Source organism: Herpailurus yagouaroundi, unplaced genomic scaffold (genome assembly GCF_014898765.1).
Source record: "Herpailurus yagouaroundi ecotype Mexico unplaced genomic scaffold, PumYag 191, whole genome shotgun sequence".
NCBI lineage: Eukaryota > Metazoa > Chordata > Mammalia > Carnivora > Felidae > Herpailurus > Herpailurus yagouaroundi.
The window spans coordinates 15,106,561-15,130,329 of record NW_024412422.1 but is presented as its reverse complement, the minus strand read 5'-3'; the positions used below and the strand labels follow the sequence as shown (position 1 = coordinate 15,130,329).

Below are 23,769 nucleotides of genomic sequence, written 5' to 3'. Positions count from 1 at the left end.
CAGGGCGCAGGAGGCAGGCTGTCTCTCTCCTTCCCTCCCCTGCCCAGAGCTGACCGGGGCTCCCCGTCTGCTCCCCCATCCGAAATGGGAAGCCAGTCTCCCCCCATTCCCGCCCGGTGGGTTCTGTTCTCCACCCCGTCCACCTCTCCCGCCTCCACGGGTGGCCCGCCTAGACGGGCCCAGGAGCCTCTCCGGGCCACCCGCTTCCACCCCCGCGCACTCTCCGCTGCACGGCTTGCAGAAGCCTCGAGGGGGTATCACTGCCCTGGGGCTGAAGCCACTGTCTGCAGGGCTCTTTGTGAGCAGCCGTGTCTCCCTGCGTACGCACGTTCAGTCTGTTCCAGCCGCGGCTCCGGGGTCCTTCCCACCCCAGAGCCTTGTCCCGCGTTCTCTGCCCCCGGCCGCCCCCGCGGCACCTTGCGTCCCCTCCTGGGAAGCCCCGGTGAATTCTCTAGGTTGGGATCCACTCTTGGGGCTTGTTGTCGCTCAGTCATGATGCTCAGTGTCTGCCCCCGGGGCCGTGTGACCCTGGGGCTGGCCGGGCTGGTCTTGACCCCACGCTGCCCGGGGCTGTGTGTCTGGCTGGGGGTTGGAGAAGGAGCCGGCTGGAGACGGGAGAAGGCAGAAGGTAGGAAGGAGGGGGGTCAGGGCCCCCAGCTGTCGCTTGCAGGGAGCGCCTGCTGAGCCTGACCTTGCTTGAGTCCTTTACGGGACCCTTGGGAGCCCAGATCAAGATGGCCATGGGGACGTGCCTGGGCCCTCGCCCTTCCCAGCTTTCCTTTGAGGCCTGTCTCTGGAGCGGCAGCAGGAGGCAGGACCAAGTGCCAAGCCTGGGGGCATCGTAAAAAAACAAAACAAAACTTAACAGAAAAAGAAGGCGATGGAGAGAAGGTGTGGGTTTGTCTCCCATGAGCCTCCTTCAGCTGCCCCTTTTAGGGGTCTTTGGGATCTGAAGGGCCTGCCTGGGCAGACAGGCTCTTGGGGCGTCGCCACCAGCCCGTGGGTAATGGTAGCACCCAGCGGTAATTGAGCGCCTGCAGGGATCCACTCTGAGGCCAGTGAACTTACCACCGTTCCCACTTTAGAGATGGGGACACTGAGGCACGGGAGGTGAAGCCACTCCTCTCCAGCTAGAAGGGGCAGAGCCCCTGGTTGGAACCCGGGGAGCTTGGCTGCGGAGCCCGAGCACTGCGTGGAGCTGTCCCCAGCATTGTGAGAGCAGGTGTCCCTGGTGCCACTTGCCTTGATCCCTGGGGGGCAGCACAGGTGGAGAAGAGGCTCCTTGTGGCCCCCTGGATACCGAGATGTTTGCGCATGAGTGGGCCAGAGGGCCGTCGTGGGGAGAGGGCCCACTTTCTGGATGGGAAGACTGAGCTCAGAGAGTGCCGGGGGTTTGCCCAAGGTCACAGCCATTAGTGGGAACAGAACGAGGTTTCTGGACTCTCTCCCCAGTGCTCTGCCCATTAGCCTATTTTTTTTTTTTTTTTGCTTCGTGCAGAAGCTAACGCGATAAAGAACGCAAACACCCATGGTTGCAAATTAGTGAATAACTATAAAGGGGACACCATGTGGCCACCTGCCTTCTCCCCGGCGGTGATCAGCGTCCTAGCTTCTGTGGGAGGCCCCTTCATCCTGTGCTGGTGTGACCACCTCTGTGGACCTCTCTCTCCCTGCGCAAGTCGAGCGTGGCCTTTCTCAGAATCATCTGCGGGGACCGTGTGCTGCCCTTTGAACCTGGCTGTGCTCAGCCCGTTAGCCTGTGGTTCCCCCTTCCGGTTGTGTGCACCCGTAGCTTGTCATGTTGTATTGTGGAGGAGATATTCCGGGGTGCACCTGTTGCTGGGCAGCTGGATTGTCGTCAGTTTTTTATTTTTAATGTTTATTTATTTTTGAGACAGAGCCAAGTGTGGGCGTGGGGGAGGGGCAGAGAGAGAGAGAGAGAGAGAGAGAGAGAGAGAATCCCCGGCAGGTCCCGCACTGTCAGCACAGAGTCCGACGTGCGGCTCGATCCCATGAACCCCGAGATCATGACCTGAGCCGAAACCAAGAGTCAGGATGCTTAACCGACTGAGCCACCCAGGCGCCCCGGTTTTTTTGTGATTATAAAGCTGTTATGGACACGGGCCTGGAGTCTTTGTGAGGAGCCGTGGTTTCGTTGGTCACGTGTAAAGGCCCAGGGGTGGGATTGCTGGGTCCCGTGGTCGCGAGACACTTGGTGCCTGTCTGTCTGTGATCTCAGCCGTCCAGGTGGCCGTGTCGTGGGCTCTCAGTTTTAACTTGCGCTTTCCCGAACGACCAGTGACATCGGGCACCTTTTCATAAGCTTCTGGGCCGTCTGTGTATCGACTTTTGTGAAGCGTCTTGGGTTCGCTGTCTCTTTCTTGTTTCTTCGTGGGTGTCCTTTATTCTGGACACTCGGGATGGGGGGGGTTCACCGTGATCGGGGCCCGCAGCTCCTCGGTGGCCCTGCCGGGGTAGAGGCTGCCTTATAACCACACGGCCCCGGGTTGGGATCCCAGCTCGGTGACTTCCTAGTGGTGGGACCGGGGGCGCGAGACTTTGATTCTCGGAGGCTTGGTGTCCCTCTCCGTCAAGTGGGGTGGCCGTGCCCGCCACGCGGCCCACGGGGTGCTGGTGGCGGAGTGCTCGGCCCGACCGTGCAGGGCATCGGGCGTGGACCACGGGCTTTGCCGCCCCTGCCCACACGCCGACGTGGCCGTGCCATCCGTGGCCCGCGTGTGGTAGGGGCCGCTGACTCTTCACTAACAAGGCTTCTCTTTTCTCCTGCAGGTCTCCCGGGCTCTTTGAGGACTCAGCGTCACCGGAGGCCGTTTCTGGTAGGTTCACGTCTGTCCCCTCTCACTGTGTCTCTAGCAGATTCGCATCGCCGGGACCTCCTCATGCGCGGGGTCGGGAGTCGCCGGGGAAGCCAGGCTCCTCCTGGTGGATGGGGTTGGGGGCTCGGTGTGGCCTTGTGGGGTGGGACCTGGCACCCCAGGGTTGCTCAGGGTGGGGAACACCTTGGGGGGGGGCTGGGGGGGTCCCCTGGGGATGGCGCATGACGGCCGAGAGAAGTGGCAGTCCCTGGCAGTGTGGATGCGGGGTGGTGGGCTTTCTCTGTCTTGGGGTTCAGGGCCCATCGCGTCTGTGCTCCGAAGGTGGCTGCAGGCTTGGGGAGGGTGGGGCCTGTGGAAGGGGTCGGGCAGCAGCTGATGCACAGGGCTGCACAGGCGTCAGAACGGACCTTCGGCCTCGTTTTATGAGCAGGGAAGCCGAGGCACAGGTAGGTCGCCTGTCCCAGATCGCGGCTGGGAGCTAAGAGCCGGGACTCAAACCTTTGTCGAGCCTCCCAGGGAACCTGGCGGGTTCTGCCCCAACCTGCTCATGTGGCAGCAGGCAGACCGGGGCCCGGATGCGGCAGGTCGCCCCTCCACCTGGTCCCTTGGACGGCAGGGCCTCTCCCGCACCGGGGGGACCGGGGCGCGGGCAGGGTTTGGGATGTCAGGGGAGTGGGAAGGCAGTCCGGCAGTGGGTCGTGTGTGGAGCTGGGAATTCGGACACGGGCCTGGCTGGCACACAGCGTCTTTGCTATTTCGCGGATTAGAAAAAAAAGAACGTTTTTAAGTTTATTTCGAGAGAGAGAGAGACAGAGCATGAGCAGGGGAGGGCAGAGAGAGAGGGGGGGAGAGAGGATCCCAGGCGGGCTTCCCACGGTCATCACAGAGCCCCCGACGCGGGGCTCCCACCCCTGGACCGTGAGATCATGGCCCGAGCTGAAATCAAGAGTTGGACGCTTAACCAGCCCAGCCCCCCCAGGCGCCCCTCTATTTACTGAGTTTTACCTGAGAGGCACAGGGCTCCTGAGCGGGGACTCTGCAGTCTGGCTGCCTGAGTGCACATCTCCCTCAGCCACTTATTATCTGCGTGACCCTGGGCAACACTGCCCTGTGCCTCGATCAATCAAGTCCCCCCCCCCCCAGGATTGGTGATGAGGGGGCTGTTGCTAAGATTTCAGCGGTTTTGTATTTTTCTTAAGCAGCTGGGAGGCTTTGCAGCCGAGGGAGAGGAGTCCACGGCCCCCTCTCCCTGTGCCCGGTCCCCATCCCTGGGGTCGTGGGGCTTGGCCGGGGGAGGACAGACCGCTGACCCAGGCCTGGCAGAGACAGGCCACATCCCAGGAGACCCTGGTGGGCGTGACAGGGACACGACATCCCTGTCCCCAAGACTTGGGGGATTCGGGGGAGTAGAGGGACATGCCTCCCAGAGGGGTGGTGGGGAGGGGGCTCCCGGGTCTCGAGGTGAGCCCCTGAGGAGGGGGTGGTCAGTGGGTGTGGCCTCCTGGAGGTGGCAGCTGGGTCCCTTCCCGTCTCTGGGGCTCTGTGACACTGAGCACCCGTCCGCCCGGGCTCCTGGGCTTTCGTGAGCCTGCGGGGCTTAGCACTCGTTCACTGCTCCCCACGTCTTTCCCTCCTACCGACAGAGCTGTTCCTCTGGGGGCAGGCAGGGGGTGCCGGCCGGGCCTGGCCCCCAGGAGGGTTGGAGGGCGTCTGAGCAGCCGGCAGAGCCCCCAGGCTGACCCGACAGGGCTGCGATCTGGTGCTTTCTGTCGAGGGACAGCTGGGGTCCCCTGTGCAGCTCCATTCTGCATAGGGGGAAACTGAGGCTGAGAGGGGGGACAGGGTCTCCCTGAGGCCGCAACGCTGGAGCTTTGGTCCTTTTCCCTGATACCCGGCCCCAGGCTGCTGTCCTCGGTTCGGCGGGCGGTTCCGCAGCGGGTGGGCCTCCCGCAGACCCGGGTGCGCCTCTGCTTCTGTGCCTCGGTTTCCTCGTCTGTCAAGTGGGTGTCCTACGGGGGCCGTCGAGGCACTGCTGGGCACACAGCTGGGCTCGGCAGGCAGAGCTGGCTGCTCCCAAGAGGTGTGTGTTGTTCCCTTCGGAAGACAGAACCGTTATTTCTGAAGCACCTACTGTGTGCCAGGCACTGTTCCAGAGGGTAGAGACGGAGCTCTGGGTAGGGTGGAGACAGATAGCGAGCAAGTCACATACCCAGGGTGTCCCGTGGCGGGGGGCGTTGGTGCCAGGAGCCAGCAGAGAAGGGGCGGGGAAGTGTGTGGGCGGGCTGGGGGCTGCTTCAAATGGGGGTGGTCAGGACGGTCCCACTGGAGAAGGTGACATTTGAGCCAAGACCTGCTGGAGGGGAGGAAGGGAGTGTGTGGGTCTCTGGAGGAAGAGGAAACAGCTCTTGCAAAGGCCCTGAGGCAGTGTGGGACGGGCCTCTGGGTTTGCAGGAGGCCGTGTGAGATCTGGGTGGGCTTCTCTCCTTAGTTCCTGAGCCTTTGCGCTCCCCCCGCCCCCCTCCCCCAGGAGGCAGGAGGGCTAAGCAGGCTGGTGGGTTGCCTGCTTCCTGGGCCGGGCCCTGGGCCCCCAGCAGCGGGTCTCCTCTTGCAGGCGGGGAGGAACGGCCCACACTCAGTCCCCCCAAAGTGAGGAACCCCGCCAGGTTTGGGTGTCTTTGAAGTTGAAGGAAGGCAGTCTGGCTGGGGGTGGTTTCTCTTCCTCCTCCTCCTCCTCCTCCTCCTCTGCCCCTTGGTCCTCCATCAATCTGCCTCCCTGGCCTAATGGGGAGCCTTCCTCCCATGGCTGAGTTATCTGCTTGTCATGCCGTGGCCCACCCGAGGACGATAAAAGGGCTTTTTGTCTGCAAGCACTTAGCTTCCTCCTCTGGGGCGATCCATCACGTCTGAGGAAGGAGCGAGGCAGACAGATGGGGGAGGGGGCAGAGGGGGTCCCAGGAGCCCCTGGCGGGACCCAAGTGGCTCCTTAGCCCAGAGACAAGGCCCGTCTGGGGACAGGCAGGGGCGGCTGGGAGGGGGGTCACCGGGGGTGGGCACGGGGGCAGGGCGGATGTATAGACGGAGGGGCTCCTGGATGGCAGCTTGAAGGCCTGTCTGGGACCTCACCTGGGGGGGGGGGGGGGGGCCAGAGCCGGGCGTGGGGGAGCAGGCGTTTCTGAGAAAGAACCACAGTGCACAGGTCGCAGGGGAGACGTGTGAAGGCCAAGGGGGACCTGCGTCCAGGGCGATAATGTAACAGCAGCAGCAAACGCTCGCGACCCTCACGTTGCCCGACGCCCCCTTCTCAGCGCCTCGTGGAATTATCTCATTTAATCCTTGGAGCGACCGCACGAGATGGGGGTTAATGTCGCCCTGTTCTGTAGGTGAGGAAACTGAGGCACAGGGAGGGGACGTGATGGCACCAAGAGGGCAGGTGGCAGGGGGACGATTTGAGCTCAGGCCGCCCGGCCCTGGAATCTTGGTGCCGGAGGAGATGGTGTTTGCGTGGGGGCCCCTGCGCCGGACGGAGCTTTCGACCCGTGTGGCGGGGGGCGGGGGGGTCTCCTGGCATCGCAGGCGGGCAGGCGGGCTCTGCCTCTGCCTCGGGCCTCTCCCGTGTGGTGCACAGGTGCGGGGTGAGGGGTCGGGGAAGGGTGGAGGCTGCGAGTGGACTGGGACTGGGGCGGCCAGGCTTTCTGCTACCCTGGGGAGAGCAGATGGGGACCAGCCAACCTGCAGGCAGACAGGTGCCCGGGTGGCTATGTCGGGGGGGGGGGGCGGGGAGGGGGGAAGACGCGTGGGCCTTGGCCCTGCAGAGTCGCCCCCCTCTGCACTCCATTTGCGCCACCTGGGCAGTGGGTCCGCCGGCTTTGTCCCCACTTGGGCGGCGCTCGGGTCCCTCCGCGGGGCGGAGGAGGTGAGCGCCAGCCCTGGGCGAGCTGTCCCTCCCCGTCCTTTCCTTCCTCCCCCCTCCTCCCCCCGACCCCGCTGCCCCCCTCCCCCGTCTCCTTCCCTTCTTTACTGCCTGCCCTCCTCCCTGTAACCCCCTTCCCGCAGCCCCCCTCCCTCTCCCCACAGGCCACCCTCAAATGACAGCAATTAATGGGGCCTCTGATGGCAGGCAGGGAGGACGGGGCTGACAGTTGAGCATGTCTGCCTGCGGCTGGCCCTCTAATCGGGCCCGGGGGACGCCCCTTCCTGCCACGGCTCCCAGGTGCTGCCTGCCCGCTCCATCACTCACGGGGAAGCAGGAGCCGCCCTGGGCAGGCGGGCCCATGTGAGCCGGCGCAGAAGCTGTCCCCTGGTCCCTGTCATCCCTTTTCTCTTTCCTAAGCGGGGGGCTCAGGCTGAGCCTTGTCCTACCTCAGTTAGCGTGCGTGCGATGGCCAGGCCACCGAGGTGTCCTTCTCCACCGGGATACCCTCTCCCCTGGCCACCTCCTGTCCCCAAATGACCTTCCGGGTCCTGTCCTGCCCTCAGGGCCAGCCCCTCGCCGCAGGGCCCCCCCCCCCTTTTGTGTCTGCCCTCCTGGGTGGAGTCAGGGAGCCTTGTCCTGTTCCGGACACCAGCCTGGAGCCCCGGCAGCCGGGAGCTGTCAGTGATGGGGGTCGCTGCCCGGGCCTGGAGTCTTGTCTGGTGGGGGTCTCGTGTGTCTTGGGTGGGGGGGGGGGCGGGAACCAGAATCCTGGCCAGTCCTGGCCACGCCGGGCATGGTGCTTGCCCGCTCATCATTTTGCAGCAGCAATAATGAGGCCCCTGCTGTATGCCACGGCCCGCAGCTGGTGCTTTTCACCTCGGTTCATTTTATTCTACAATGACTCTCCGAGGAGAGTGCTATTTATAACCCTGCTTTTGTAGATGGGGAGCCTGACAGGCAGAGAGGCAAAGTGATTTGCCCTAAATGACCCAGCAAGGAAGGGATAAATCTGGGATGCAACCCTGACCTTCCTTGTCCAAGGCTCATAAATCAGGGGCTTGGGAGAACTGGGGAGGACAGTGCAGGAAATGGCAGACCTGACCCGGAAGCGGGGAAGCACTCTCCGGGCACCCGAGTGGGGTTAGTGGTGCTGACACGTGTGTATGCGTTTTCCTTCGCGGTTAACAAAAATCCGCCTTATTGAGATGTGATTCACCTGTAGCAAGACTTACCCATTTTGAGAGTTCCGTTCTATGGGTGTGGACAATTGAAACCACTCACGTGACGACGAGAACAATCTAGATACGGAGTGTCTCCATCTACTCCAAAAGAACCCCCCGCCCCCCCCCCCCGCCGGACGCACCCACTGATCTGCCACCACGGAAATTCTAGAATCTTCTAGGTTTTCGTAACAAAATTATGCAGAGTGCGTTTCTGTGTGTTTGGCCTCTTTGTGCATGTTTTTGGCAGGTGTTCGTGTCTTGGGATGTATCAGTAACTCCTTTTTAATCGCCGAGTAATATTCCACGTATGAATGTGCCACACGGTTCATTTATCTATCCTTGAGTTTGGGGCATGTAGGTCGTTGGCAGTTTGGGGCTTTTAGATACAAAGCTAGAAAGTCTGTGCCTCTTCCTGCTTTTTCTTGCCTCGTTGCAGTGGCTGAGACCCAGGGGTATGCTGGGCATCAGCAGTTGGGCTTTGGGGCTTAGCTAGCTGTGGGTGTTGTTCTTAACGCTCCCATTTTACAGATGAGGAAGCGGAGGCTCGAAGAGGTCAGGTGACTTATCTAAAGTTCTTCTGCAAGGGCTGGGTGCTCTTTCTCCTCCTTGAAGCTGGAAAGTGCCAGCTGATGGTCTTTCCTGGTCCAGAGGGTCGTGCCAGGAATTGGTGGCCGGGCAGGGCCACCACCCACCCCCCCCCCCAGCCCCCCAGGGCTTCCTCTGCTGGAGAGGGGAGGCTTGGTGAGCTTATCACTCCTTCCGGGTCAAGCTCTGTCTGTCGGCGCTGCTGAGTGAATGTCAGGCCTGGCGCGAGCCCGTCGTCTTGGGCAAAGTCACGCAGGCCTTCTGGGGAGCTATTTTTGGGGCAAGGCAGGAGCCTGACATACGGAGGCCCAGGAATGGAGGTGGGGACAAAGAGGGGAGCCTTCTCCTCCTCCTCCCTCGCCTGAGGGGTGTTAGCCAAGATGACTTTTCGGGGAAGGAGGCCCGTAAATTAAATAAGCAATCCCGTAAATAAATAAGTAATGAAGTTAGTGGGGTGCCTAATTACATCAAATTTATAATTATGGATGGATGCCTGCCCGATAATTGTACTTGTTTTTAATCTTTGGCTCCGACGTGCGTCTCCTTCCATCTGACGGTAATCCCTGCCCCAGCTGGAGGCAGGGGGGAGGCTCATGCCTTGCAGGGGCTCCCACTGAGCCTGGCGATGGGGCCCCCCTGGCGCCCAGGATCCAGGCCGGCTCGTCTGCCTCCCGCGGTCGGGTTTAATCGCCTGCGCAGGTTTTGAAACTGTTGTAACTGACAGAAATAACAGCAGAGTTTATAATCGTGATTGTGTTGTACTTTATAGGTCATAATTTCGTCTTCCAAAATCCCCCGGAGAGCAGAGATTATTATTGTCCCCACTTTACAGATGAGGAAACTGAGGAACAGAGAGGTTAGGCGGCCTGCCTGAGGTCACACAGCCAGTGAGGCTCGAACCCAGGCTGTCCGCCCCGGCGCCCACATCCTTTCCGTTCTCCTGCCTCAGCTTCCCGGTCGTCCTGCGTGGGACTTAGGCCAGTCCGTCCCGGGCTGAGCCCTGTGTTAAGGCTTTGTGCGTTTACTGATGCCTCCTCGGCATGTCCCTTCGAGGGAGACGCTAATTTAGGGTGGCTCGAGACCTCGAGAGGCTCGCATGCTGAAAAGATTATGGCCTGCCTTCCGCGATCGCTGTAAATCCGAACAGAAACCATTTTTCTGAACCATACGATAAAATTGTGTTTCGCTTAGAGACCAAGCAAGCCCCTTGCTGAAATTAGAATGGCTTCTTCTTTCTAGATCTTCTGTTTCCCTTCTGGTGGCTTGGGTGTCCTGGCGCTCTGGGCGCTCCCCGTCCTGCCTGTGGGACTGTGTTCATGACCGTGAGACCCATTTTCCAGATGAGGAAACCGAGGTTCCGGGGGGGGGGGGTGGCCGGACTCGAGTGAGGTCACTGGTGGGGACGTTCTAACCTGCTTTTCCCGCCTGGTTCGGGGAACGGAGACCACCGGAGGGGGGCTGCCGTCCTCCGTGCGTGCCCCAGGCGAGCCCGGCCAGCCCTCTGTCTGGTGGGAAGAGGAGAGTGGCTGTGCCCACCTCATTTTGGGGACGGGGAGGCCGGGGCTGGCCGGGGAGCGGTGCTGTTCTCACGTGCCGTCCGTGCGGGCCCGAGACCCCCAGCCACAGTCGACGCCCGTTCTTTTCACGCTGCGTCCTGTGTCTTGGGACGTCTGACCTTCGGTGCCCTTGAGATGCCCGGCCTCTCCGGAGGAATCGACCCGCAGACTGCAGGGCGGGAGCGCCCTTCACTTCCGGGGGTGGGCTAGTGCAGCCAGACAGGGCCTGCGTTTCTGGCAGAGGCTCCGGCGTGGGGCACGCGTTCCCTGCTGCTGACTTCGAGGTCGTGGGGTTTGGGTGCTCTCCCTGCCCCTCGCCGCCGCCTGGGATGCAGAGGAATCGAGGACAGACTCACGGGAGGCATTGCGCGTCTTCAGGGTGCTCCTGGGTGTTAGAGCAATCTGGGAGGGCTGCCTGGAAGACCTGGAACAAGCCCATGGAGCAATGAGAAACTTAGCTCGTAGGAATCAGTATGAGTCAAGCATTCCAAACAGGGCCTAGCACAGAGCAGGTACCGTATTTAGGACCGAAGCTGACATTTCCTGACCACTGGCTTGTCTTAGTGAGTTGGCCATTATCACCATCGTTGGCATTGATTCCCTTAAAAAAAATTGTTTTTTTTTTGTCTTTTTTTAAGTTTTGAGAGTGACAGAGTGTGTGCGGGCGTGGGGCAGAGAGAGAAAGACGGAGAGAGAGAGGATCCCCAGCAGGCTCTGCGCTCAGTGTGGAGCCCAACGCGGGGCTCGATCTCCCCACTGCGAGATCGTGACCGGAGCCGAAATCAGGAGTCGGACGCGTAACCGACTGAGCCACCCAGGCGCCCCGACACTGACTTCACTTCGAGCGATTCCTGAGCATTTGTCCCATGCCAGGCTGTGGTCTGAGTGTGCCGGATACACTGACTCATCTACTCCTGTGGCGGCCCTGGGATAGGACTGTCGTTACCAGCTCTGGTTTGTAGGTGGGGGGGCTGGGGCACGGAGAAGGTAAGTGACCTGCCCAAGGTCGTGCGGCGGGCAGCTGGCAGAACTGGGATTCGAACCCGGGCAGAACTCCACGCACCTGCTGTCAACGTGCGGCTTGTGCAGGCGTCACCTGCAGCCACCCCTGAGCCCACAGTGGGGCTGGACCTCTTGGCAAGGCTGGGCCGGCGACGGGCCAGGCTCCACCAGCCACGTAGGGCTCTCAGGCATGCGGCAGCTGCTCTGGGCCGGGCGGGACTGGTCGGGACACGAGGGGTCTGCTTTATGCCTCCCTGCAGCCAGCCTGGTGTCCCCACGGCCTCCTGGGGCAGGGTGGGGAGATACGTATCAGCAAACGTCACGCCGGGCCCCTGCCTTGTGGGATCCCGTGGGCTGAGGGGAGACGGGCGGTGCACAAAGCAAACACGGCGTTGCAAGGCGGGGGTATGCCGACTGTGGAATAATGTAGGGTGGGGGGGGGTGGGACACCCCTCGGGTTTTGGGGGGGGGGGGCTCACTTTAGGTAAAGGAATCCAGGGTGGTCTTTAAGGAGGTGGCATTGGAGCTGAAACCTAGACAACGAGAAGGAACCAGACGTGTGAAAAGAAGAGGGATGGGTGTTCTAGGTAGGGGGAATGTAGCTGGGAATGTCTGGGTGGCTTGTGCAAAGGCCCTGAGGCCGTGATGTTTCAAGAAGGCTGAGGAGGCCTGCACGGCTGGAACAGAGCCAGGGGCACCACAACAGTTCTCTGGATCTGAAGCTGTTCTACAGACCGTGGGGGTGGGGTGCTTTTCACGTTTAAGGCAGAAATCAAGTTTAATGGCTTTTGTGTCTCCCTTTTTGTTCTTTTGCTCATCGATTAATTTATATTTACTGGGCACATGGAATGTTCCGGACGTTTGTAGGCCACTGGGATCAAAACGATGGGAAGGTCAGGCATCGTCCATGCCTTTGAGGAGTTTAGTGTCCAGAGGGAGGGTGTCAGTTAAAAGGTGGCACCGAGGTAGTAAGGTTATCCCTGGGGTTTAAGGAGGTCTGAACGTGTCTGTGATCAGGACAGGCCTTCTTGGACAAGGGTCAATGGAGAGGAGACCCGAAGGTAATTCATTAGGGCTCCTGAGTCGTGGTGGAGCCACACTCTGGCTGGTTTGGGCCACAGGGAGAGCTGATGGGTACTCATCATGGCAAAGTTCAGGGTAGGACAAGTTCAGGCATGGCTGGATCCAGCGCCTCAAACCATGCTTGGGGAGTGGACTCTGTCTCCGTTTCTGCTTCCTTCTGCGTGGGCCTTGTTCACAGGCAGGTTTATGCCACCAGCACAGCCAGCCAAGGGGAAGGAGTCACCCGAAGCCCCCGGAGTGTCCCTCCTTTCTCTCGCTCATTATCCTCGCCACGTGAGACCTTGGACACTCGTTCAGTTATTTTCAACAGCATCGGGGAGGTGGTCGGGGTGGGGGCGAGGGGCGCCCCAAACTCAGATAGGGTCAAAGAAGGGCAAGAGGCAACAGGGAGGGGTGGGGATTGTGGCTAACGGGCGCACGGACATTCTCGTTGTTCCCCTCAGAGAAGCTAGAAATCTGGATTTTATAAGCAGTGTCCTAATTTTTTAAAAAACGTCGTGTGTGCCAGAAAGAGCTTCCCTCTTGGCCACAGCTGGCTGTCGTCATTTCGTGGCCTCTGTTCTCAGCGATGACTTTTATCTCAAAGTATTTTGCCCTCTGTGATCTGGGCGGAATATCCCGTGGAATGTAACAGAAGGTCCTGGGGCTTGGGAAGTCACGTTTAACGCCTCTGGAGATCCCATTTCCAGCAGTCGGGGCCCAAGGCCACGGCAGTCTCCCCTGGAGCCCTCCGGTGGAGTTGCCATGTTCGGAGAGACGGAAATCCTAGCGGTTAGTGACCTAGACTCGGGCGCTGCATTCCCTGTGTTTTAGGCTTTGCCGCTTGTAGCTTCGCGCCCTGGGGCAGGTCACTTCCCCCCTGTCCCTGGGTTTCCCCGGCCGTAACGGGTCAGTGGTTTGCCCTAGGATTGCTGTGAGACGTAAAGGAGCACCCCGAAGCCTGTTCGCGTGGGCTCCCGGGGCCCCAGCGCAGGCGGCCATCTGCCTCCTGCCTCCTGCCCCTGCCCCAGCCGTCCCTGCCAGTTGCCCTGTGCCCTGTGCTGCAGGATGGCGCTACGTTCGGACGTGAGTCTTGAGTGAGCACTTAGCCCTGCCCACCGCCAGCTCCCAGCCGCTGCGGGTAGAGGGGTGGCCGCACACAGGAAAATCAAATCAAATCGGGAGAAGAGCCGTAGAGGACAGTTTGGTGCTTGTAGCCGACGTAGCTTCTGCGCTTGGCTGAAGGGATGGGTGAAGGAGGGTCCGGGCCTGTTGTGGCCCGTCAGGGACGTCCCTTTCCTGCCAGCGTCCTGTGAGTGACTGATAGGTACCTGTCTCAGGGAAGGGGGGGTCACGGTTGCTCGCGGCCTGTTTTTAGGCCGGGAGAGGGCTGGCCGCGGGGTCCCCGTGGGGACGGTTTCCTCGACATGCCCACGTCGTGCCTGTCCCCACGGCTTCCAGCCTGATTGTCTGGACTGAGCACAGAAAGGGGAGCAGAGGCCCAGCATGGTACTAAGCACTTGATGCGGCCGCATTGAGTCTTGATGATGTAGGGGGTTGAGTTGTGTCCATTTGGAACCCGTGACCGTGACCTCGTTTGGCCAGAGGGTCTTGGCAGATGCAATCGAGTTAAGCATCTTGGGGCGCCTGGGGGGTTCGGTCGGTGAAGCATCCGACTCTTGATATCGGCTCAGGTCGTGATCTCATGGTTTGTGGGATTGAGCCCTGCGATGGGCTCCGTGCCGATGGGGCGGAGCCTGCTTGGGATTCTTGCCCCCCCTCTCTCTGTGCGCCCCCACCCCCAGCAAAGTAAATAAATTGTAAGAAAAATTAAAAGAAAAATCAAGCATCTGTAGATGAGATCGTCCTAGATTAGGATGATGACCAAAGTTCCGGGTTTAAGAGAAGATGCGCAGAGAAGAAGGCCGTGTGTAGATGAGCAGAGAAGACAGGCCGGGGATCGCCTGGGGCCACCGGAAGCCGGACGAGGCAAGGTAGCATCCTCCCTGGAGCCTTCAGCGGGGACGAATCGCTGCTGACACCTTGATTTCTGGCGGCCAGGCTCCAGAGCCGAGAGAGAAGAAATTGCTTTTGCTTTGAGAGTCCTCTCCCTGGTTTGGAGTAATTTGGTTCGGCGGCCCTGGGAAAGTGATGCGGTTTTGCGAATTTTATTTTCATCCCTCCTAACATTTAAAGACCTGTTTGTGGCCTTCAAGGCCTTGCACAGTCTGTCCCCTTTGACACAGCTGACCGCCACCGCCACGCTGGCCTCCTGGCCCCAGGGCCTTTGCCCTGGCTGTCTCCTCTGCCTGGCACACTGTTTCCTGAGACGCTTCCACATCCGCCTTTCTCCCCCAGCCAGGCCACTGTCGAAGTGCCACCACATCAGACACCAGCCCGTCCACGGCAGCTGCCGTTAACTTGAATCACATCGTGTCTTTATCTGCCGTTGACTCCTGACCTCTTCCCGCGTCAGCCCCACGAGGGCGGGGATCCTTGTCTTCAACCCTGCTGTGTCCCCAGTGACCACTGCAGACAGTAGGGGCTTAATAAATGTTTGTTGGATGGGGGACGGCCCCAGGCGTGGGGTCAGGGACTCTTGACGCTCAAAGTTAGTAAACTGGGCCGGAATGGTGGTCGTTCAACGAAGCCATCTTTTTTGATTTAGTTTGAACTGAGGCAACATTCACATCCTGTGAAATTAACCACTTTAAAGTGCACAGTTCGTTAGTTTTTCATTCACAAGCAGTGCCTTGCGACCCACACCTCCGTCCAGTTCTAAAATATTTTCATCTCCCCAAAGGAGACCCAGAACCCATTAGCAGTCACCCCCTCTGTCCCCTCCCCGCAGCCCTTGGCGACCACCTGCTCTCCGTCTCTGTGGATCTGTCTGTTCTGGAAATTTCCTGTCATTGGAATCCCACAATGTGTGACCTTTTGCGCCTGGCTTCGCACACTCAGCGTCATGTTTTCGAGGCTCATCGGTGCCGGAGCAGGGTGTCGGTGCCTTGTTCCCTTTTTTACGGCCGCATCGTATCGCGCTGTGTGGATGATCGTTGACGAAACCGTCTTGTAAGTGGCTGCTCAGATGAGGGACCGAGGCCGCCCGGGGAGGCGTAGTCACTTACCGCCTGGGTCTTGGGGCGCTGGGGTGTGGGATAGCAGAGGGAGGTGGAAACAGGCTCCCGTTGCTAGCTCATGCTCTTTCTTTCTCTTTCCCCAACCCTGCCCCAATGGGGAGGGAGGGGGTGGGGGTCCCTTTCACTGGGGCTGGACCCCGTGGTTCTCTGAGCCCCCCAAAGGGTGTGGTTTCTCTTGACCCTGAGAGAGGCAGCAGGTAGAGTGCCCCCATTTCACAGCTGAGCACACTGATGCCTGCAGAAGCAGGGGCCTTGCCTCAGGCTGACGGCCCCTCCTGCCTGCACTTGGGGACCCCTCTGGCTCTCGACCCATGCCTCCGTGGTCTCCACCAAAGCGTGACCCCGTGAAGCCTTCATTGATCTTTCCCGATGTACAGACTTTGCCCGGCAGACGAGTTCCCGGAGATGGTCTCGGCCGGAGGCTTGGAGGGCGAGGCATTCCTTTGCGGGGTAGTCGACCTCATGCTGCCCTATTCTGAACTCCTAGAAGGAGCCACATGTCCCCTTTGCTGGTTTTTGATGATTTTCCGCGTTCGTGAAGTCACTCAACAAACCGTGTGTGGCCCAGCTTCTTGGGGGTGGGGGAGTGGGGACATCCAAGAAGTGACCGTGGGGGGTGCCTGGGTGGCTCAGTCAGTTAAGCAGCTGACTTCGGCTCAGGTCATGAGGTCGCGGTTCGCGGGTTCCAGCCCCGCTTAGGGCTCTGTGCGGACGGCTTGGAGCCTGGAGCCTGTTTCGGATTCTGTGTCTCCCTCTCTCTCTCTTCCTCCCCTGCTCGTTCTCTGTCTCTCTGTGTCTCTCAAAAATAAATAAACCTTAAAAAAAAAAAAAGAAGAAAAAAAGAAGTGACCGTGGAATGACACAGCCCAGCGTTGAACCTGCCCAAAGCATGAATAGCTCTGGTGGGGGTGTGGATGAGTCCCTCCTGGTTCCAGGCCAGCTCCTGCGAAGGTCTGGATGCAGGTCTGTGTCCAAAACAAACAGAAAAGAACAAAAGGCACCCTGAGTCCTGCCTTTGCCGCTTCAGACTCTGCTTCCTGGCCCCGCTTTGTTGGGGCTGGTTTCTCCCGTTCCTGAGTCTTGCGGTCGGACTGTTGGAGTGAGAAGAGCCAGTAGGCAGGCGACGGCACCCGGATCTGGGGGCTAAAAGTGCGGCTTGGTGCCACCTGCTTTTCTCTGGGGCTCAGTTTCCCCATCTGTAAGGCTTCCCCACCGGGGCTTTCAGGACAGGTTCCAGCAGCTTCGGAAATACTCTTCGGGGTGTCTTCTTGGGAAAGGCGGGAGGGTGAGTTGACAAAAGTCAACAACATATGGCCTCTGTGGGGCCTCCTCCCTGGTCTCCTGGCAGCCGCTCTGGTCCCCAGCCTGGTCCAGTGGCCACGGACCTTCGTCGCCTGCAAATCTGATCTGCCCCAGACCCTCTTGTGGCTCCTTGTACCACGTGGCAGGGTGAATGTGGGCCGGGCTCGGCCACGTTCCAGCTGTGTGATCTGGGGCAAGCTGCTTAACCTCTCTGGGCTCCTTTCCTCCTCTGTATTTTGGGGTTCAAAAGCACACCTGCCTTTTATCGTGCCCCTGTGGGGACAGACGGGTTCACAGGTGAAGCGCATTTTCACGGCGCTGGGCGCATGGCATGATGAGTACTAACATTTTCTTGCCGTGATGACTCTCGGGAGCCTTTCCCGTCTTGGGAATGGAGTGACTTGCCCGGAGTCTTTGTGACCCACTTCCTCTTCCACTCCTGTTACCCCCTGACCTCATCTTCTGACTCTGCCTCGCTCCACACAAGCCTTCTCTCTGCCTCTGCAACGCATCGAACGTGGTCCGGCCTCCAGTCCGTGCCCCCTGCCCTGCATCCCCGGGGGACCCCTTGTCGTCACTCGGGATGCCGGAGTCCTGGTTGCTGGGGGCAGGGGCGTGAATCTGGAGACCCCGGGGTGGGGGTGGGGGGGGGGGATCCTGTGGCTCGGAGCCCTGTGGGAAGCAGAGCTGAGCCTGCCCCTGCTGCAGATGGGAAGTTGACATCCAGAGGAGCTCAGACTTGTCTCTGACTCACGCGGCCGGTTGCAGCCAAGGGTCAGAGCCCTGGCTGACCACCAGAGCATCCACTTTGGCGTGTGCGTGTGTGTGCGTGCGTGTGCGTGCGGTTGGCTGTCTTTTCTCACCCTCCAGGGTGGTCACCGAGATGCCCCTCGTTGGGGATACCAACGCGAGGGGGTCATGTCTGCTTTTCCTGAGATTACACGCAGGGCAGAGCCTGCCCCGCGGCCACCGTGTCACCCCCGGGGGCCTGGGGAGGAGGAGGCGGCGGCCGGTCGGGCTGGGAGGAAGCGGGTTAAAGTAGGAGAATTCGGGCCTGGAGCTCGCTTTCGCCGCCGAGGAGGGAATAGTGAAGAGGTTTTTCTACCGAGCTATAAAAAGGCCTCCCGGCGTTTCAGCTCCTGAGTGTCGGCTGGAAGCCCGCCAGGGTTACCATGGCGATGAGGAATTATTACTTACTGCCAAGGCTGGGAGAAAAAGCTCGTACTTTTGGCTTGCAAACAAGAGGAGTGGACCTTATGTAATTCTCTGTGTTTATAGGCCCGGAGCGGCGGGAGGCGAGGAGGGACGGCGGAGGCCCCGACACCGAGTTTTGGCCCCGGCCCGGGGGTCGGGCAGTGGGGCCTCTGGTGGGCCTGGGGAGGGGGGGGGTGGCGGCGGGCCAGGGGGGGGCCGGGGGGGGGGCCCGGCCCGGGCCTGGGGCCCCCCCCCCCCCGGGGGGGGGGGGGGGGCGCCCGTAGTCTCGCGGGAAGGCGGGCGGCCGCTCCCCGTGTCAGTCCTGGAGGCAGGATGGCTTTGATGTTGGACGCGGAGTATCTTCTGGAAGCCAGCAGAACAGTCTGTGTGTGTGGACTCCACTGACCCACTTGCTGGCACATTTTACTTCTTTCTTTCCCTTTTTCTTTCCTTTTTTTTTTTTTTTTTTCCGTGGGAGAGTTACTTCAAGTTGTGTTTGGAGCTGACGTGAGTGAAAGGCTGGTCATGTGCTCGGGTAAGAGAAGTTTCTGGGCTTGGCGGTGGGTGGGCAGGGAGACGCGGTGCGGCCGGGTCACGGCGGAGGAGGGGGGAGCGGGAGCCGTCGTCTGGGGGGCCGCGGGGCTCGCCGGATGGAACTCGGTCGCGCCCCGGCCGTGGTGGCCCGGGGGTGGCGCTCCGGAGGACGAAGAGCCGGCGGTCACAGTGGTCGGGAGTCGCTCTGGGCCGAGAGGCGGGCGGTGGGACGGGAAGGGCTTCTGGCCGCTGTGTGTCCGAGGGGCTGGACGGGTGTGTGTGTGTGTGTGTGTGTGTGTGTGTGTGTGTGAGTGTGCGTGTGGTGGGGCCCCGGCTGCTCTTGCGGAGCAGGGGTGCACGCGTCCTTGGGGGAGAGCGGCAGAGCCTGGGGCTCGGTTGCTCCCGGTGCTGTGGCTGCTGGGGCTGGGGGGGGCCCCCCCCCCCCCCCGGGGGGGGGGCCCCCCCCGCGGGCAGGGGACAGGGGAGGGGAGCCAGGTGCAGGCAGCGCTGCGGCTGTCCCGGCGCCCGGCTCCCACCGCGGTGGCGCTTGGCCGGGTGCCCACGTCTGGTTTGAAATCAGCGCCACCGGCCCAGGCTTGCCCAGGGACCTGGCAGCGAGGAGGCGGCATAAACACTGGAAAGTTGGAAGGGCTTCCTGAGCTCACAAGGAGCCCTCAGTTGCAGGCACAGGGGATGAGGGAGCGATTTGTCCTGAGGTCTGGGTGAGCCAGGGCTGTCGGGAGGCAGTGGCATGTCTCGTCGGGGGCCGGAGCTGAGGCCGGGGTGGGCTGGCTTCCCAGACGGCATCGCTCCTCTTGCCACTGACTCGACGTTGACTCTCGGTTCTATCCTCTCTTAACGCCGGGTGGCCTTGCCTCACCTGTGCGAGCCTCCGTTTCCTTGTCTGTAAAATGGGGCAGTCGAGGGGGTTGTACGGGCATTGGGCTGAGCTGAGGGAGAGCTGTGGCCTCCTGGTTTCTTCGGGGGGGGGGGGGGGGCCGGGCCGCCAGGGTTCACGTCCCTGTTGAACACTTCCTGGCTGTGAGGCTCGGTTTTCTCCTGGCAAATGGACACTGCGTCTGTCTCTACCCCAGAAGTGGTCGTGTGTGGCTTATGGAGGGGGGGCTAATAAGTGGTCCCTGGGCCACACCCCTGTGGAAGCTGTGACAGTGTGCAGGTTGTTGAACCCCCATTGTCTTGTCCATACGTTGTGAGTGCCTTTCATTGGGGGGGGGTGCCTGGGAAAAAGCCAGGACCGGCCTGCGCAGGGCCCCTGTGGGCTGGAGCCGGGGGTGGGGGGGGCTCCGTTAGCCTAGACCATAAACTTGGACTTAAGTTAGCTCCACCTTGGTCTCCACCGATTTTTCTCTTCTTCCTTCCTTGCCGGGAACGTTTCTGTTTTGTAGACTTGGAAACTACGGTCCTCAGCCCTAGGCTCTGCTTGCATTTGGGCCTGGGCTGGGGTCCCCGGGGCTGTCCCAGCGCGTTCCGCCCCGTCCCGCCCCAAGTGTGGGCCGAGCACCCCAACTGCCCCGTGTGGCCTGGGGGTTGGGTGGGCAGGACTGGCTCTCCTGCCGAGGGTGGCAGTCATCCTGTGTGTGTAAGTGACACCGGATGCTGGGCCGGTGGCTGGCTCGGGGCCTCTCCTCCCGGGCCAGCAGGAGCCGGCGGGGACTTCCCCGGGTGTCCAGGCCAGCTGCCCGCCGTCCGGTTGTCCTCAGCCAAGGCCCCGGTAGCAGGGGGCCCCACCAGTGTCCCCTTGCTGCCCCCAAGCCCTCTGCACCTACTTGGGTCCGCTGCAGCCGCCCTGCCCTGAGGGTCTCAGACACTTGACCCCCCTCCCACTTGCCCTGAGGTGCAGGTGCATGGAGCTAAACACACACTCACATGCACCCAGATGAGTGTGTGTAGAACCTGTGAGGTCTGAATAGTCCGTTTCCTGGTGATGCTGCTGGTCTCGAACGGCCGTTCTCTCGGGGCGACACCACTGGGGGAGGCTGGCTGAAGGGTGCACGGGGTCGCGCTGCATCGTTTCTTATGGTTGCGCACGAACCTACAGTGATCTAAAGAGATCAGCAGCGTAGGCCGGGGCCAGGCCGTCCTGGGTTCGAATCCAGCCCTGCCCGTGGGCAGCTCTGTGAATTAGGGCAAGGGGCGTAGCCCCTCCAGGCCTCAGTTTCCTCGTAGCGTTTGGTGCTTCGGAGGGCTTGAGTGACGGTGAGGTGAGGGGATGCGCGCCGGGTGCCTAGGAAGGTGCCAGCAGCACGTGCTGTCGCCATGTGATCATCCCTGACGGGGTCGCCCCGTGCTAGCTTGTTCCGTGCCCGGATCAGCCGTGGGATGGGAGGCCGCTGTGTGATCCCCACTTCTCAGATGAGGAAACTGAGGCTCAGGCCAGGGGACCCACCCAAGGGCACAGAGTTCATAAGGGCTGGAGCTGGGGCTCACCCCGGCCAGAGCCCGGGTGTGGAGGTTCTTTGACTGAGTGGCCCCAGGGCTGTTCCTTGCCCTCTCTGAGCCCTGATCCCCCTCCTCCTCCTCTCCTCACCTGCAGGCTGGGCTTGGAGGTTGGGATAGGGGATGGTGGCTGGGCTCCTGAACTGTGGAAGCCAGAGAGCCCTGACCTCTGGGTCCTTCTCTCACTTCCTGGGCCCTCCCGGAGCCTGCCCCCTCTCAGCCACCTCTGAGGCCTGTGGGTCACTCCTGTGACAGCCAAACTCACTTCCTCTCTGAGTAACTCTCCTCCTTGCTCTGTCCTCCGGCAGCATGGTTTCTTTTCTTGCTGTTCCCTGCGGTAGGTGCTGGTTTCTCTTGGACCCCTTCCCACCTCCCGCAGTGGTGAGAGGGCCTTCGGGGTGTAGCCCGCCCACCCTAGAGGGATGGGGTTATCCCCAGCTGGTGCTTAAGCATGAGAAATGCGTTGCTGTTCAGCCAAAGCTAATCCAAGGCTAGACGGGTCTCCAGAGGTGCCTGAGGGGGGGCTTGGAGGTTTTTTGGCTCCCTCACAGCTGACTGGTGACTTGGGCCTTCGGGCGTCCCGGGAGTGCCAGGGACGGCTTGCTCTTCTGCCTAAGGATTGGGAGGGGTCCCGACCATCCCGGGCTGGGGACCAGGGGGCACCGGCAGGGCCTGAACCGAGAGGGGCATCCACGGTCATGTCAAGCGGTGGAGGCGGTGTCTGGGGCTCGGGGGTACCAGTCATGGCTTCTTAGGGTCTCAGCTTCTGGGCTTTGCTGGGCAGAGCCTGGAGGCTACTAGGGAGGGGGGCTAAGTAGGGGGCCTTACGGTCTCACGAGCCTCTTGGCTGTTTCTTGGAAGCTCCAATCATGCTCCTGCCTCTGGACCTTTGTATTTCCTGTACCCTCACCCTTCAGAGTGGGGCCCCGACCTCCCCAAAGTCACTGCCATCGCTTTGTGCCATCATCACTTGGGATTTGTTGTATATTCATCGCCATGTTCCCCCCCTCCCCCCCCCCCCCCGTCTCCCACCGACCCCTTCACCCAGGATCTGTTCATCTTGGTCACTACTGTGTCCCCAGCACTGGGCACATCTTAGGTGCTCAGCAGACACTCGTGCCTGACTCAGTGTCCCCCACAGGCTGTGGATGTGGGCCTGTCCCCTGGCGGTGAATGAGGCCTTTCTGGGGATGGATGGATACGCTTCAACTGTGTCTCCGGGTGGGTCACCCCCCCCCCCCCCCCCCCCAGGGCTCTGGCTAGGGAGACTCAGGCCCAGGGGCTGGAATTCACTTGAGTTCACCTCCCTTCGTCCCTGGAGTTCTTTATCTCTGTATCTGGGGGTTGAGAATGCCTTTTGGGGATTCGTGGAAAACTAGGGGCCTTTGAAAAGCAGTTCTGGTGTTTGTGTTCAAGAGGGCTCCGCAGTAACACATCGGGCACCTCCAGAAGGTCTGGACCTCCTAGGTCAGAGAGGTGGAGGTCGTGAGCCAGGAAAGTGGGGGGCCTGACGGCATTGGGGTGCAGGGGAGGGGTGTTGACCGCATCAGTTTCAAGTCCTGACGGCTGACGGGGCAGGGCGACCATTGAGCACACTTTGTGGAGTTCGTCTAACGATCCTCTGAGGCACAGAGAGGGTAAGCACCTTGCCCAAAGACACACAGCTGCAGGCACACAGTATTAACTGGTAAAGGGCATTTTGTATGCAGCCGTGGGAAGGGGCCCCCTCCCTCCTCTTCGAGATGTGAGGCCCGGAGATGCCCAAAGTCTTCTGGAAGGCCTGGCGTTGGTTTCTCAGTGTGGCTCACAAGCTAGAAGACTAGAAGAGCCGCCCCCCCCCACCCCCCTTCCTCCTAGTTGGGTATTTGCATGACAATGAGCCCTTTGTCCCTGGGTCCAGCCTCCTTCCCAGGCTAATAACATAATTCTCGGCCTATGATGTCATAATGGGCCCTTTCTGCTGGGGCTGGAGGCTGGGTGGGCAGCTGTGTGGGCTGGGCCCCGCCGGTAATAAATAGAGTCGTGATTATGGGGGGGGGGGTGGCGGACGCGCGCTCCTTGCAGGACCTTGTGACATCCTTCGGGAGTGGGATTTGTTTCCATTTGACACAGAAGCAAACGGATTGCGTTTGTTCAGCTCCCCGGCTGAACCACTGTGCGCCTCGTCTTGGCCTGTGAAATGGGGGTGAGTCATCCGTGGCTGGCCCTCTCTCGGAGGCGTAGGTGTGAGAGTCCCTTGCTTCCTGTAAACGTGAGGGAGGCCCTTGTGCCCAGCGGCCCCGTGGCAGGACCGCTCAGAGAAAGTGGGCCCGAACCCCGGGCCCGGGGCCCGGCAGGGAGCGAGCTCGCCATCGGTGGGCAACGTCAGGAAAGGCCGGGGCCTGTGCAGTGGGCTGAATGGCAGCCCCCCCCCCCCCCCAAAAAAAAAGAGATTCGCACGCGTTCATGCCCGTCTCCTCTAAATGGGACCTGCTTCGGAAAAAGGGTCTTTGCAGACGTGTCTTGAGATGAGGTCATTTGGATTCCCCGAGCGAGCCCTGTGTCAGCGACCAGTGTCCTTGTGAGGGACGGAAGAGAGAGCACAGAGGATGGCTGTGTGAAGACGGGCAGAGACCGCAGTGATGTGGCCAGAAGCTGGAGGAGGCCGGAGGGATCCTCCCCCGGCGCCTTCGGAGGGAGCATGGCCTGCCCACACCTTGATGTTGGACACCGGGCCTCCGGAGCTGGGAGAGAATAAATTTCCGTTGTTGTAAGCCACCTGGATTGTGGTCATTTGTTACAGCAGCCCTAGAAGCTCATAGGGCCAGGGACCCCCACCCTTCCGCGTCCCAGGCCGAGGGGCCAGGACCTAGTGAGGTCTCCTCCCTGTCGGAGGAGTCCGGAACCCGCCTCCCTCGCCCAGAACCCAAATCACAGATCCCGGAACTTGCCTGTTGCCTGCTGCCAGCCGTCCTTCCCGCTCAG

At 61.0% G+C, this 23,769-nt stretch overlaps 1 protein-coding gene across 24 annotated transcripts in view; it reads left to right on the top strand.

The window, feature by feature from the left end:
- Nucleotides 1-2,784: 2,784 nt before the first annotated feature.
- The window catches only part of NCOR2 (nuclear receptor corepressor 2), a 183,238-nt gene continuing 162,253 nt past the window's right edge, over nucleotides 2,785-23,769 (top strand). For 20 of the 24 annotated variants that reach the window (XM_040444070.1, XM_040444076.1, XM_040444074.1 and 17 more), the window contains exon 1: nucleotides 2,785-2,837. The gene's annotated coding sequence lies outside the window, so the exon portion shown is untranslated. Of the gene's footprint in view, nucleotides 2,838-6,052; nucleotides 6,218-18,064; nucleotides 18,350-23,769 lie in introns of those variants that run through there. The other 4 variants (XM_040444093.1, XM_040444092.1, XM_040444067.1 and 1 more) reach the window with 3 other exon arrangements.